The sequence below is a fragment of the Macaca thibetana genome, chromosome 12 (assembly GCF_024542745.1).
Source record: "Macaca thibetana thibetana isolate TM-01 chromosome 12, ASM2454274v1, whole genome shotgun sequence".
NCBI lineage: Eukaryota > Metazoa > Chordata > Mammalia > Primates > Cercopithecidae > Macaca > Macaca thibetana.
The window spans coordinates 6,847,303-6,861,894 of NC_065589.1; the positions used below are offsets into that span (position 1 = coordinate 6,847,303).

Here is a 14,592-nt window from a genome sequence, read left to right on the forward strand (position 1 = left end):
ACTTGGAAGGCTGAGGCAAGTTGAACTCGGCTCAACTTGCTGAGGCAAGTTGAACTCGGGAGGCAGAGGTTGCAGTGAGCCAAGATTGCGCCACTGCACTCCAGCCTGGGCAACAGAGACAGTCTCAGAAAAATTAAATTTAATGTTTAAAAAAGTCTGGAAGCTTTGTCATTGAGATTTGATCTTTTCTCAAATTGGATGGCACACTTCACCATGACTCTGTCACATGAGCTATTCCTAAATCTAAAACAGTGTCAACGGGTACAGAAAACATTTGCTCTTACTACTGACACTACCAATTAAATTACCCTCCTGAGACTCCCAAGAGTAATGCTTAGCGTTCATTTAAAAGTCACTTCCTCTACAATTTTAAAATTTTATTTAGATTTACAGATAGAAGATACCTTCAGCTAGCCCTGCGACTGTGCACGTGTGCGTGTGTGTGTACCCTGCATAAAGGTGAAAACCAAGCCGGTTTCACCACAGGGTCAGAAGGGAGAAGTGTGCCCATCTTTAGGGAGCAGAGCAGGCAGGTGCCTGGGACAGGATGCAGGGGGTTCTGGGGGCTGGAAATGGGTCCTTCTTGACCTGAGGATAATGTTGTGACAACTTTTTAAGCCCAAATACACTTTCATGTATGTTTCCATTCTTCAATTAAAAAAAAGTTTAAGAACTTAACGAAAAAAGTGAGGCATACATTTACTTTATCTACAAATTGTAAATGTTTTATTCTATAGAGGGAAACAGCACCCTTTAATTAGTGGTTAAAAATAAGACAATAGCTCCCAAACAAGGCTTCATTAAATCCTGACATAATGCCCAATTTCTGCTTCCACCTTGTTTCTAAATCACACAAAATGAGGCAAGGAATCGCCCTTGGTCACACTATGAGCCTCCGGGCCAGCCCCATGCCCTCTGTAACCAGAGAACAGCTCCTCCTCCTCCTCCTCTTTGCTGCTCAAAGGCTGAGCAGGGCTGGGTGGCCTACACTTCCCATCTGTTAACTCATTTCATCCTCTCAGCTCTTTCATTTTGCAGTTGAGAAAAACCAGGCAGCGAGTTCACCAGAGCAATCCGACGGCTCCGTGACTGCTCATGACACCACCATGTGGCAATCAAACACCCAACTTCCCTGCCAGCACCCCAACAGACCGTCCTGCTTCCACAGTACGAATCATGTGTTCTTTTGCCCTGCACTCTCAGTTTCTCAGCAATTTCTAACTTTTATTTGGGTGACTAAACAAAATGCTGAACAGGACTGAGTGTGGCCACTGGCACACAGGAGGTGCTCACCAAGACTGCCCCGATGACACCGTGTGCCACACCCCATTCCCAGCCAAATGCTGAGCCAACGTGGTGACCAGCACACAGGCCTTCTGGAACCCCATTCCCAGCCAGGCCTTCTGGAAAGCCTGGGGATGCTGCTAGACTCTGCCTCTCCTGCTCTCTGCAATCTCTGGGCTGGGCCTGCCATTGCCATGGTCACTGGGAACGGCCCGGAGGCTAGGTCGCACATTCCTGGACCTCTGAGCAGCACGTGGCATTCCTGGTCATTCCCTCCTTTCCTCTTCTGCATCTTCCTCGGGCTTCCATAAACCCTGACGTCCCTGGTTTTCCTCCTCCGACTGGAACTTCTCTTTCTCATCCTCCCTTGCTGGCTCCTGAAGCATGGGTGCTTCCCTGGCGCCCTCCTGGTGTCCTCTTTTATCCCATGCCCTCTGGCTGGGCAATCTCCTCGCGAATGTGGGCAATCTCCTCGCGAATGTCTCAGTCACCACTTCAGTGCCAGGTGCTCCCAGCATCGCCATTGCCATGAAGAGCTCTGCCTCGCATCCTGCCTTCTAGAGTTGTGCAGCCAATGACCAACTCAGGATCCCCCCTTGGATCTGCTTGCAGCGCCTTCAAGTCCACACCGCCCAGCCTGGGCCTCCTCGCCTCTCTCCGACCTGTCTCTCATCTGTTTTCTAGCTCAGTCGATGGCACACCCACTCTTCAGCATGGACAGAACAGGCCTAAAAGATTACTGGTTCAACCACCGAGTTTCCCAGAAATTCGTCTTCACTTCCACTGCCTTGATCTAAGACTGATCCCTCCATAGCTGTGACCAAAGCAGCTTCCAAATGAGTCTCCCTGACTGCCCCCTAAAGGACCTGAACACGCCGCGGGGTGACCTCAAAGGCAGATCTTACCACGGCACTGTTCTATTTCTACTTCTTCAACAGCTCCTTAGCAAAACTGGGCTCTTTCACGTTTGGGGAAGGTGGCTTGTCCACACCTGGTATTTCCTTGTATTAGCACTACTGGATAAGGATCATAGTCTCTTCTGGAATAAGCAGAAAGCTCAGACGAGCCCCATGCAGAAGCTTTGTGGGGGACCGGATGACATGCGAAGGGTGGGAAAAGTGGGGGCAGAGAACTAAGGAAGACACAGAGAAAGCGTAGAGATTCCAGTGACACTGAAGAGCCACCATTAGATGACAACCAACAACTCGGTGTAAATCGAGCCCACGTTTGGGAAGTGGATTCCTCTGCTACCGGGAAAGCTGGAGCACAGTGAGGCCAGTAACTCGGGAGAAGGGGAGCAATTGCCAGTAAGCACTGATAGGTAGGGATTATAAAGTATGAACCACGTCTCCAATAAAACCATATTTTAAATGTTCACCATAGACACACTGATGAAATTTAATTCACACGAGATGAAACACTAACTTTACTCCACAAAAATATTTTAAAAGCAAAATTTATATAGCTGAGGGCACTCAGCTGGGAGCACCTGGCACTGAAGTGGTGACTGCATGTCTTGTTGTGTCTTCATTTACTCCACCTTTCATTGAAAGGCTCTTCCAGGTCGGGCACGGTGGCTCACGCCTGTAATCCCAGCACTTTAGGAGGCAGAGATGGGCGGATCACCTGAGGTCAGGAGTTCGAGACCAGCCTGGTCAACATGGTGAAACCCTGTCTCTACTAAAAATACAAAAATTAGCCAGGCATCGTAGTGTGTGCCTGTAGTGCCAGCTACCCTGGAGGCTGAGGCAGAAGAATTGCTTGAACCCAGGAGGCAGAGGTTGTAGTGAGCCGTGAGCCAAGATCACGCCACTGTACTCTAGCCTGGCCAAAGAGCAAGAATCCGTCTCAAAAAAAAAAAAAAAAAAAAAAAAAAAAATCATATCAACGTGCCATCTTATTGTTTATCATGATTCTGTGGGTCAGGAGTTTGGGCAGGGCATATCAGGGACAGTTTGTCCCTAATCCATCTCAAAAAAAAAAAAAAAGAAAAGAAAAAGAAAAAGAAAGGATCTTCCATTCGAAACACAGGGGGCTTACCTGGAGACCTTCCTACCGGCTGTAAATCTTCCAGTAACAAACAAAAGATCCCCTAACGTCTCAACTCAGTTTTAAATTACAGTAGAGTGATCATTAAACTATCTTATTAATTAACAAGAAACTAATTACCAAATTATCTATGTAGTTCCGAATGTGTGACTTTGGAGTGAAAAGAAATATGCAGAATTTTTCTCACCATGAATATCTCAAAGTTAAATGTTAAAGAAGGTGTACTCTATATGGTTGATAATTCAAGCCCATCTTCTAAACGTGTTTTCACATGATCTGTGTTTTGAGCAATAAAGAAAAGCTAAGTCAAATCATAGCCATGTGAGGAAGCACACACATCCATGAGGGTCTCTTGGGTCTTCCGGCTACAGTATGTTCCTTCATGGCAATCAGTGAACCATGGGACCCACGGCATGGCCTGGCACTTACACACCTGTGGAGATCCTGCCCAACTGTGCCGTCTACTGAAGAATACAGTCAGCCCATGTTCCAAGACAATGGGTCAACTCCACGGAGCTGGGACCTCTTCTGGAAATGCTTGAGGCCATGCTGTATTTAACTTCCCAGGGCCAGGGCCTGCCCGACACTCAAAGGGCACACACCAACTGGATGAATGAATGGATGGATGGATCAACAGTGGGGCCGGAGTGGGAAGGTTATAAGAAGGTAGTGGGAGAAGATGCTGAAACGGGCAACCAGAAATGCATTTCTAAGGACTCGATATGCAGAGAAGAGTGGCAAGTGTGAAGCTGTCCTTAGGGCAAACGGGGGTTATTCAAATTGAACAGTGAAGAGATTTATGCTTTGGAAAGATACCTGGGGTGGTCAGAAAATACAGGTCATTCCTACCTGGAGTGTGCAGGGGTGTGGGGAGGGGAGAGGCTGGGAAAGAGCCTCAGGGGCTGAACTCAGCAGACTGGTTCCAGCGGTTTCCGAGAAACACACAATTTGAATTTTGTTTTGAGACTCCCATATCTAAAACTGTATCCCTCTACCCTTTCACTGGATTAATATTTTGGCAGCACATAGAATTCTAGGCTAATTACATATCATCTGATGATTCTAAGCTACCCAAATGAGTTCTGATAAGTGGATACAAGCTCACTGATACAGTTTTAGCTAAACTCCAATAGTTTCTTTAACCTGCGTTCCATCTTCCCATAAGCACGGCGACCCCACAAGAAGAAATTCATTATCCCTGTTCTAGAAGAAGAGGCTTTCATCATTTTTTTGCCACTACCTTTAAAATAAGCACTTCGCTATTCACCCCAAATCTACTCATTCCCACCCATCCTTCACACAGATACTGCATTTATCAACAAGTCTGGTCCAGCCACTTCCACATTTCAACAGGACAAATTCTAATTTTTGCAAATTATTTTTTTTTTTTGCAGAATACTTTCCCAATCAGAACAAATACTAACAAGGAAAGTAAGACATCCTGCAATAAACAGGTCATAAATTTAACGTAGGGGTGTAAAAATAGGAAATGCTCTTCTATGCATTTGCTTTTCGGTTCCTTGTCACTGAAAGCCTAATGAGAGGCTGTGGCCAAGATTCAACGGCTCAAGCAAGTCATTAGGACTTGCCGTGCCCCAAGCAAGGCAGCAGGAGAAAGGGTGTGGTGGGTGGTAATCCTTCGATGACTTACCTTACGTATATCAAAGTAATCCTTTGATGCCTTACCTTCTGAGTATCGAAGCACAAAATATGACTCTCTCTCTCTCTATATATATATACATTTTTTTGTGCAAACAACCCTCTAATCTAAAACAGGCTATGGTTAAAAAGGCAAGCTTGCTTTAATTTCTTCTAGTGAAGCTTTCAAGTTTTTCCTGAAGTACTGAAGTCCGCATTCTTAATCTGAAATTCAGTTCTTGTCTGTATTCTTTTTATCTCGTTGTATTAAAACAAATTTATCTTCATTTATGTCGCAATTACCTATTAGGGTTGTTAATTTGCTGGAAATGAAGCTATTGTTTAATTGCTCCTATTAATCGGGGGATTTAAATGCCGACTGTAATAAACAGTTACCTTCAGGACGGACCAAAGTCAAGGCTGCTGACATTAATTTCAGAATTTTAGAATGAGGAGGAATTTCTACCATGTCTAGGGCAGCTGGAGTTCCCTTTTCCTTTCAGAGAAAAGGGGAAAGAACACAATTAAAAACAAAAACAAGAACAAAAACACTATTTGCTGAAACAAATAGAGTATATTTGACATTTGTTAACATGTGTATCCAACTCTGGTATAAAGTAGTTGTTTGTGGTAAAGGGGACATCAAATCATGCTGCAGGAAACACACATCCCTTCCTCTGCCATGCATTCCTTCACAGCACAATTGTTCCTTAAAATTTCATGCTAAAATCAAGCTGCCAAAAATCAGGCATGTTTGATTCCCATAGTCACCCTGGGCTAGAGGGCCGCAGGGGCTGGGGAGCTGACCATCTGCCAGGCTCCAGGCCTCGGAAGGACCAGGGATCCTGTATTCAGAAGCACCAACATGCCAACATTCACTCCCCTGAGAGATGCTGAAAAGCACCCTAAACGTGGTGTGGCCCTGCAGCTGGTTTTGTCTACTGCCAGTCTGAACGCGCGCTTCTGAGGGTTCCATTCTGCTTCCATCAGCACGTCTACACTACCATTTGGGAAAGGAGAAGGGGCTCGATATGATCCTGTCTGGAGAACCCTCGGGGGTCATGTGTCAGGCTTCAGTCTGCCCCATGTGCCAACAGGACGCCCACCAGTCAGTTCCAGGCACTGAGGACACCGATGGACCCTCCCACTCCTCGCCACCCCGCCTCACTTTACCCTCCTCTCCTCGCCTCCCTCACCCACCCATGCCTTCTCCAGCCTCACCACCTACTCCGCCCACTCCATCCCGGCTCTCCCTGCCCTGCCTCGCCTTCCCTCAGCATTGGTCTCATCCATGCCTTCTCCAGTTAATACTCTCTCCGTGTAATACTTGGTCAAACTCTTGGTCCCGGAATGCTCATCATGGTCGTGGCTCTTGGTCCCGGAATGCTCATCATGGTCATGGCTCTTGGTCCTGGAATGCTCATGGCCTAGAATGCTCTTGATCCTACAATGTACTTGGTCATCTTCCTGGTCCCAGAATGCTCTTCGGCTTGCTCTTGGTCAATGCAGAGTTAAGCAAGTCCTCAAAGAAACCAAGCAAGTTGCTTCCCATTCTTTACAACGTGGAGTTGGCTGCTTTTCCCTTTAATGTGTCAAGGAAGGTTTCTTCACTATGCTTTATAGCATCCCTCACTCATCCCATTTACTGACTGCTTTCATTGAGCAACTAGTATGTGCTAGGCAACTTGCTAGATGTGGGAGACTGTGGGATCCAGACAAATCTGCCAGCTGCACCATCTAGAAAACGTCAACCAACCAACCAGAACATCCATCCCATCCACCTCCTGCACCCTTGTCAGCACCTTTCTCTCCCAATGTGTTAGATAAGTGACAGCGTGTGGAATACAGAAAGGGCTGTCTAGAGAGGTGTGTGTTTATGATGCAGACAAAGAAGGAATCATCTGCAAGAGGGAAATACTGAGAAATCATGAATGTTGCATAGACACGGAAGAGACACCTAAAGCAGGAAACACTCAGATGGGTGAATGAGACATGAGAAAGTATTCCGCCTGTGGAACGGGCGGTCATTAGCGCACAACGAAGAAAAGCCTTCATGACATAGGAAACCCACATGGTTTGCAAGCAGCAGCCAAGGGGGGAGGCAGCCCCTGCTAGTTCAACTCTAAAACAGGAGAGGGGAGAAGTCTGAGAACTCAAAGGCAAGAAGTGAGAACTGGAACCCACTGATCACAAGCCTGTGGGGCCATGGCCCGGGCCAGCTCGGCTCCGAGCACTGCCTAAGTATGTGTCAAAGTGGCAGGAGCTGGTGTCAAGACCCTGATGGGGGGCTGACAGCTCCCTCGAGGAAGCTTGACGGAAACAAAACTAGCATATGCTCGGAAAAGATGTCAAGGAGAATACGGGAGCCAGTACAAGCGGGGAAGAGTGGCAGGCCCGGGAGGATCAATGGACAGAGCTCACGCTTTCTCACTGGAACTCTAGGGGTCTCCTGATCCCTATAAACAAATGAACTTATTCTTCAGGACCTTATTAATGAGCTTCTTCTTCGGGACCTCACCTGCTCAGAGTAAGAGAGCTGTGCTCTTCTCATCACAGGGCACAAGAAAATAGACGAGATCTTGTCACAGCCACATGCTCCTTCGGATAGCTTTTAACTTTCCAGAAAAATGGACTTGAACACAACTGAAGCTGTTTTCCTATTTCCAAAAATAATTATCTCTACAACAATCTCCATAAAAATTTCAGAATCTCTTAGAGCGCTGAGCACACCATTTCCCTCCACGTCCAACTACAATTCTTTATTAATTATTCCGCTTAATTAAATAAATCATCATCAACAACAAGCAGGCAGAATTCAAAAGCAGCTCACACAGCTTAGGTTAATCTGAAATGGAGAAAGATATGTAAAAAGCATAAAGATCTTCCGAAGAGCAGAGCTTTCTAGAGTAGGACCCTGTTCTATTCTCCTTGTGATACAGGTTAACACAGGGTTGAATATAGACTCTCATTAGAAAACATGTAACATTTCAAACGCTACAATTAAACACAGTACAAATCTGTTCCAGAGGCCAGGAGATGATTAACTTTCTCGCTCACTCATTCTCAAGCTGGATGCAAATCAGTGTCTTCCAAGACGAGGCAAGTGAATATCCCAGTAAATTGGCAATACAATTTAGATGGCAGGCAAGGATCTCAAAGATAAATGGCTTAAACAAAGAGGGGAAAGATGGACCTGTCACTTCTTCTCAACTCATCAAGCTGTCTCACAGAGAAAGTTGATGATCCCGGAGCAGCCATGCTTCTGCCACCCCCTGAAGATGAAGGCTCACCGGTAATTCTTTAATCCGCATGGCGAGGCTCCTCCACACTCTTCCACGCCAGCGAGGCCACAGGACTTCCCTTTTCCATCCACATTTTTTTAAAAGGCCCAAATTAGGGGTTACAAAGTAAACTAACACTATTTGTCAGCGGAATGAAAGAAAGACCTAAGTGCAGATAAATGTGGTGGCATCAAAGGAATACGACACACTATGAAGACAGAATACAGAAAAAGTGACTGGCAAAGGATTTTAAAACATACACAGAGAAAAACATACCAACAAAAACATGATAGCGTGCCAGACTGATTATGCTAAATTATCCCAGCTAAAGAAACTACACAAAATTTAAAATAGATTGTGCTAAATTATCCCAGCTAAAGAAACTATACAAAATTTAAAAGAAAATAGGTTATGCTAAATTATTCCAGCTAAACTACACAAAATTTTAAAGAAAAAAAGATGACAAGATCAAGATAAATGACGAACAGGAGACTCAAGAGTCCTAAAGAAGGGAAAACGTAAGATGTAAAGGCCAAAAGTCGATTTTGAAATCAGGAACCTTGAGACAGATTCGGTTAAGTACAATAATTGGTTTTCTTTTTAAAAAATTAACAGTTTGATTAATACAGGCTTAACAACTTATCAGGTCTAATTTGCTTCCTATTTTTAGATACGAATACCAACAGAAAAAGGAGTTTAGAAACTTCTCTAATCTTTCCATTTGTCACAGGCACACTCTCCTTCGGATAGCTTCTAACTTTTAAGAAAAATGGACGTATCTACCACCACTGAAGCTGTTTTCCTATTTCCAGAAATAATTATCCTTACAACAATCTCCATAAAAAAGACATTTTCTTCTTAAAGTGGGGGAGAGAAGATGTCTTGGTTGGAACCTGAGAGAATTATTCCTCTCCTCCCTGCTCTGTTAATAATGAACCAGCAGCGGTGGCCCTGTGCACGGGAAGAAGTGACAGTGACACACAGGTTGAATTATACAATGTATTGTGATGCAATTAGGAAGAAGGATGAGATGACAAAACAGATTTCCACTTGGTCTTCAACAGGGCTTTGTGCATTAAGTCATTGTAATACTCTCCCCAGCACCCATCCATTATTATTACTTAACCAGCATTACCTCCCAGAAACCTACCTTTTCTGATACATGAAGATCCTTTGGGGAAGTTTTGCCCTTTGTGATGTTATAGGAACATTACCCACGAAGTTAGGAGATGCATGATGAATGTGAGGCTCCACATAAACACTTTTAAAATGATCTACAATTCGACATGATTGACATATAAATCTAGCTAAAATTTTTTTGGCATAGGCCATGGCTACTGAAGAGTTAAGTATATAGCAGAGAGAAACTTTTCATGGTTTTTTTTTCCCCTTTAATAAGAAATTAAGTTTATCAATTGCCATAGTAATTACACACAGCACCTCAGGTAATTAAAAGGGATCTAAATCTAATTTTATTTACATTTAGAATACCTGAGGTCATCGCTGATCAAGATTTCACATTTGTGACTAATAACGTTTAAGTGTTAATTAGAGTTCAGCAGAGAATACTGATTGATTTTGAATCTGTAATCTGCTGTGATTTAGGAATTGTGAGGAAGTCAAAGTATTCTTTTCTGTTACTGCAGTTTCTACGCTTTAGTGAAATTCTTCAAAGAATCATGTATGCCTTTTAATTCTGGCAGGATTCATTTTTTAAAAAATTGTGGCTCATCGTAATACTGTATACTTCTACTTGTGAGAAAGCGCTCACATTACATTAGGTTTATCTGGACCCATCTTCATGTAAGAGATCTACAGTGACATTTTTAATGCAGTAACAATTATTTTGATTTCCCCCTATATTTTATTAACGCATTTTTTAAGCGTACAAAAAACGTTGAAAGCGAACACCTCCTTCCACTCCAGCTACATTTTATAATTGTAACATGTTGCTATATACTTGCCTTATTATATATCTACCTATCCATCCATCCGTCCGTCCGTCCATTCGTCCGTCCATCTGTCTGTCTGTCCATTTCATTTTCTGATGCAATTCAACTATGGTGCAGGCATCAGTTCACTTCACTCCCACACATTTCAACATGCACATGATTAACTACTAGGTTCTTTTTTTGAGATTAAATGTACATACTGTGAAATGCGGAACACCTTAGTTGTACCAGTCCATGAATGCTGACAGATGCCATGTGAGCCAAGCCACGATGACGATATCCCTCTAAGGAGCTCCTCTGGGCCACCCCCAACCCCAGCCAATCCTGCCTTCTCACTTCCCGGCAACCACTCTTCCGATTTCTTTCATCACCAATTAGTTTGCCTGTTGTCGAACTTCATATAAATGGAATCATTCTTTTCTGTGCCCGCCTCTTTCCACAGAGCATAATGTTCTGCGGGCACGTCCATAAAAACAAGTTTTCAAACCACATCACTGGCATAACAAGACACTAGAATCCTCTGATGACAGGGACGGGACAAGGTCTTTTTCTCTCCACAGTGACACAGAGCAGTCAGTCCTCTGCTTCCTAACAGGACTCTATGAGAACGTGGTGATGTTCTACCACAAAGAAAGGAATACCTGATGATCAATAACTTCTCTGGTCCGGCCATGGATGAGCAAGGAACAGAGTTTTTAGAACATTAAGCATATATCTAAATTTACTTGACCTGAGGTATGTAAGTGTTAGCTATAGGTAAAAGGTTATAATGACTCTTCAGGCCATAAATTCAATTTTACCCCCAAATCTTGCTATAAACTACCCGAGGAAACTATCTTTCACTAAGAAAAGCCTGAGAAACACTGTCTTTGGTGACAGCATGGTGCAAAGCTCACTGAGAAAAATGGTATTTAAGAAAAAAAATCCATGGTGAACACTTTGAAAACAAGTCTCAATCATAGACTAGATCCTCACTCTGCAACCTACACACACACACAAACACACACACACACTCTCCTGCTGATCACAAAGTAGTCTAAAAGGTTAAAAACTAAAACAAATAAACCACTATTTATTGCACTTACAGCTGAAAATGCTGCCTCCCGTACAATGCCTATTCTGTCGCTGCCAGTTACACAACTACTTGGAAAAGGTATACCGCAACTTAAACACAATCCGTAGGTTTACCTTAATACTGAGCGCTGTGAAAATTAAGCATGCAATACGGTTTCCTCAATACCATCCAAGGGTGATAAAGAGAAAGTGGGAATAACTGACAGGGACTCCTATTCAGTTATTCCAAAGAAAGTAGATTTTTCCTTCTGGGCTCCAGAGTTCTCCCAATGGTACTGCTACGCAGCACCTTTTTATCTATTACCAGCATAAATGTTTACATGTAAGCTTTTCTAGTGATGCTTTTGCAAATTCATTTTGAAGGGGTAAAAAAACAATGTGCATAGATAAAAAGAACTCAAATTTGTGCCAGTTAATAACCCAAACCATTAGCACCCATCTGAAGAATTAAAGGAAGTAATTTGAAAGTAATGCAACCATTTCACTGTGGACACTCAAATACATCTGTGGATGAGATACTTAAGAAAAACGCAAATTACAGCTTATAAAATTTAAGATGGCAAATGGAGACACTGTCAAAGTATAGAAAATCAGCTATTTCCTTCCTCCAAAAAATAACATACATGAGAAAAGATGGTAAAGATATTGCCTCTATTTTCAAAACAGATTTCTCTTTTGATGGAAAAAATACAAAAACAAAAACAAAAACAAAAACACAGGCAGGAGTGTATATACTGTATAGTAGCCAAAGTTATCCTTCAAATAGATTGAAAATCCACCCAACCATGGCTTTGAATCAAACGCCATGCTCTCGGTGCCCTGCGTCTGGCCTGCAGCCTCTCGTGAGGAGGGCACCTGCCCAGCTCCATCTCCTGGGCTGGAGGCCTTCCTTCTGAAATGAAGAGTTAGTCCTGCTGTCCAGTTACACTAGGCCTTAAAACAACAATTCCAATCAACCGTGGCCAAACTGTGGCCATTGTATCACTGGGTCTAGAAAGTTAAAGGGTATCACAGCTTCCATGACGCAAAAAGATGTAGCTTCAAGCTTCCTTGATTCTACAAAAGGAATGCAGAAACTCCGTATGCACTAGTGGTGTCCATTAGAGAAACAGGCATCTGATGAAAAGATTATTTACATCCAAAAAAAAAAAAAAAAAGCCCCCCCCCCCCACCTTCCACTCACCCCCCCAAAAAAAAGCCAACTGGTGATGGGAACAATAATTTGTCATTTGGGTATTTTTCAAAACAGCTTCCACTGGCTCAGGCCTTGCCCTTCCAGAGCCCAACCGCATTAGAAAAAAGAGATACCGGCTACTGTCTGGCTTATGAAGGCTTCTAGGTGCCTCTGAGACTGTGAATCTAGGAATGAACAGGTGTCCAGTGAAAAACTGTCTGCATTCGGTAAGTGTGATTTAGTCTCCAATAAAGACCCAACTCTTCATTTGTGCCTTTCTGGCCTTTATAAGCATTTAACTGTCATAACATCCATAATTCAGCATAGAAAAGGCATCATAGAGCATTTATTATAAATCTTACAAAACATCTAAGGCCCCTTTGCACTTTAATCATGAGCTAACAGTTACAATAAGATTGTATTAAAAATTTAAACTGCCCTACTTAAGCAATTTACCTTCAAACGTCCATTTCCAGGGAATGAATCCAAGGGATATGAATGTCGAACCCTTGGTCAGATTTATTGCACCAAAGAATACTTCTCCCGATATAGCTCTGATGAGTGAAGTCTAATGACTTTAGTTTTATTACTTTTTAAGCACTTAATGGGAAAATTTAGACATTTTCACAAGACTGAGCTTCAACAGGAATGGTACATTTAAAAAATGACAGGTAGGGAAAGGTCTATAAGATTACTTTAGACATACCCAGATTAAGTATAATCAGTGGAAATTTTAAGGCAATGACTAATATCACAGGCTTGCCTCTGCCATTATTAGTTCAGGTTTCTTTTTTTTAAAGTGTCTTAAATAATAGTCCAGAGAATATTTAGCAAAGAGTAACTGCAGAGAATTTTATTATTATACATGTAAAATTTTAAAGCCATTTAAAAACCCCACAGTATTTAATTTTTTTTCCCACACTTATAAACCACCTACCTTGAAGAGGCTACACAGTAGATACCGTAATTATCTCGGTATAATTACCCCAGCCTTGGCCAGGATCAACTGTTTCTACCACCAACCAGACTGTCAGCGGGAGAACTATCTTCAAAATGTTAAGAAGCAAATCTAAAAGTTTTCCTTTACTTGAAGTAATTTTTTCCCCCTAACTTAAACCCACAGCTGTGATCCCTCAGATTTCAATTAATGCCTAGGCAGTAATCCTATCAATCACCAAGGACTATAAATTTCTTATCTTTCTCATTAGCTACACCGTTGCACAGCTTAAATATAAACATACCTTGCCACAGCACTGTAAATTACTTGGCCGAGCGACTCTACCCACCTTCAGAAGGGGCAGGAATTATTTGAGCAAATCTGTGGTGTGCTTGCTGCACTAAAGCTGATTTACACTTCTCCAAAAAAATAAAAAAAACACCAAGAATCACACTGACAGCAGATCTCTTTGAGTTTGCTTATTTGGCTTAAAACTGGTAATGACCTGACTTTATTAGTATTACTAAGTTTTATGGGCAGAATCCAATTTTCTGTGGAAAACATATATATATATATTTTGCTGCATCTGCCAATGATATCTTTTGCAGTTAGCTGTAGCTATTAATTTTTTTAAACTTAAATTCCTCAACTTACTTTTTAAAGCTGTTAAAAAAAAAAAGGCAACAAACTATCTTCTTCTTGAAATAAAATTAGGCACAACTGTATCAAGAGATGGCGAAAACAGGAGGTAGGGGTGGAGGTGGGAGGGGCAGTCCCCCAGGAATGTCACCTCCTATCTCAAACACTCTTTTAGGCTAACGTGGTGATACCATTACTCTGGGTCTTGCATGAACCGCTTCATTAAATCTTCTCTAAGGAGACTGTGCAGTCCAATTCTTTAATGGAACAGAGACTATTTATGCCATTTGCTGTTAGGTACAAACTTTGCAGCATATATTCCGAGTGCCAGTGATGAGGATTTTGCTGCTGCACCTTACAAAGCAGCTGCCAGGGGTCCAGGCTTTAGGCTGCACAGTTCCCACAGCGGACCGGGCCTCAGCCCTGAGCTTCCAGTTTCCTATCACATTCACTTTATGCCTAATTTAATTAATTGTATCTTTCAAATTAAAATGGATGTAGCACATTAACTGGCTATCACCTTCAGTCTGCAAAGCCTATAGGTTACTGATGATCTCACCTGAA

At 42.7% G+C, this 14,592-nt stretch overlaps 1 protein-coding gene across 5 annotated transcripts in view; it reads right to left on the bottom strand.

The window, feature by feature from the left end:
* Window positions 1–14,592, bottom strand: part of AGAP1 (ArfGAP with GTPase domain, ankyrin repeat and PH domain 1) — a 469,017-nt gene that overhangs the window by 346,846 nt on the left and 107,579 nt on the right. The gene's annotated exons all lie outside the window — the stretch shown is intronic.